The sequence below is a fragment of the Ornithodoros turicata genome, chromosome 1 (assembly GCF_037126465.1).
Source record: "Ornithodoros turicata isolate Travis chromosome 1, ASM3712646v1, whole genome shotgun sequence".
Lineage (NCBI taxonomy): Eukaryota > Metazoa > Arthropoda > Arachnida > Ixodida > Argasidae > Ornithodoros > Ornithodoros turicata.
The window spans coordinates 128803651-128805796 of NC_088201.1; positions in this window are offsets into that span (position 1 = coordinate 128803651).

The following is a 2146-nucleotide window of genomic DNA, read 5'->3' on the forward strand; positions in this document are numbered from 1 at the left end:
TGAGACTGCTGTTCTGCAAGATGTTCCCAAAATGTGACGAAGCAAAGTGCCACTGGTGTGGACAGAAGAAGGCAACTGCCATCATTGTTAAAATGGCCGCGAGATCATGAGACGACGAGTCTTCACAATAGCAGTTGATGGTTGCAACGATAGCGCGTCGCAGCCTCACCCAATAGTGGGTACGCATGACGTAGAAGAATCTCAATCCAGTGGCATCCCAAATTAATGCTCTGCCCTCCTCCCATGGAGCTACGGGCAACCTCCCGAAGCTTGAGTTCGTCAGGTTGGCAGGTATGTTATTGCCATCTTGGTAGATATATTGTCTGCCAAAGTCGTGCCGACAGCTCCCCGGAGATAAATAGCTTGACCGCGTAATTTTCTGACAACCAGCTTTTAAGATGAAATTCCGTGACCTGTGACATGAAGCACCTTGTGTGATCTGGCCTGAGCGGAACCAGGTTTTATTGCGTAAAATGTCATTTGTGTGGGGCATAGCGACAGGGTGGGGTTATTACTATGCGGCTGTGCGACCAGTGTTATTTGCTACGTGGGTTATGGCGTTTCCAATTCTTATCACAGAAGTTGGTGTATTTTATCTGTGTGAGAATACATGATTTCTTAACCTGTAGTTTTTATTTGCAGAAACAGAGCACAATCCCCTTTATTTCTCCCACAGGAGCTGTAATGTGCTCGAAGGTTGACAAAGACGGGTAAGAGAGTATGAGGTTGAACAAAAAAAAAGAAAAAGAAAGAAACTGTAGAATTTTTGACCTTTTGACTGTAACCTCTGTTCGCTATAAGCAACATCATAGTCATTATCAAGTGTGCAGTAGCTGCATGTTATGTAGTATGAAAATACATTAAATGCAATACAGGTGTAGTCATGAAAGCATCTCAACAGCCAGGACTGAACCATGCAGGGTACACTGCTAGGCAGAAGTTTACGGAGCACGCTCCGGCAGATTCCTTTCTCAGTGCGACATGCTACACTGTTAGAAAAAATTATACCTTAAAGGGTATAAATCGCTTGTCCCAGGACGTGTACCTTAAAAGGGATATGAAAGATACCATAGATCAGGTATAACTAATTTATACCATAGTTGTGGTTTACATTTTATCCCTTATGAGGGTTAACTTATAATTCATGTTATACCGTCCTCAAGGTATAGGTCCTCCAACTTCTTGGTATTATAGTTAGCCCTCCAGGTATAAATGTTACACCCAAGTGAAGGTATAACTCATCCCAGTCAGAGGTATCATTTTTAGCCCTCCAGGTATGAATGTTACACCCAAGTGAAGCTATAACTCATCCCACTCAGAGGTATCATTTTTAGCCCTCCAGGTATGAATGTTACACCCAAGTGAAGCTATAACTCATCCCACTCAGAGGTATCATTTTTAGCCCTCCAGGTATGAATGTTACACCCAAGTGAAGGTATAACTCATCCCAGTCAGAGGTAACATTTTTAGCCCTCCAGGTATGAATGTTACACCCAAGTGAAGGTGTAACTCATCCCACTCAGTGGTGCAATCCTTAGCCCTCCAGGTATGAATGTTACGCCACAGTGGAGGTATAGCAGCACCCTCCACATGATACTGTTCCCAGGGTGTCGACCTACACAAGGGTTTAGTCCATAATGTGAAAAAGTAAGTCTAAAGAATGGACTGAATGCAGTAGTGCTTGCAAAACGAAGTACATTTTATTCAGAATAAAACTCAAAAAATGCTAGGCGTATCTGATACTAAATATCCAGTAGGCTATAAAGAGCAATGCCACACTTGTCAGCTGCGAACTGCATCTGCAGACCTTCTTCCTGTCGACGAACAGGTGGCTCTCCCCATCTGACACTTGAACTATGGGCCCGAGTGGAAGCTCTTCATCCTGAAGTAGACGTGCAATTTGAAATGCAAAGCTTGTACAATGAACAGGAACTACCATGAGCTCACCTCAGTGATAAAGGTTTCAAGCTTCTCCCCACAGCGTGCCACCATAAGCTGCAACGCACACTTCCAGGCATCCTCTGGGGAAGTGTGTTACAAAAACAACATGAAACTGGCATGAAGTCATACAGCATGACACGGATCATTTTTTATATCCCAAGTGAAAGAATGAAATGAATCATAAGCTCAGATCAAATAAGGGAGG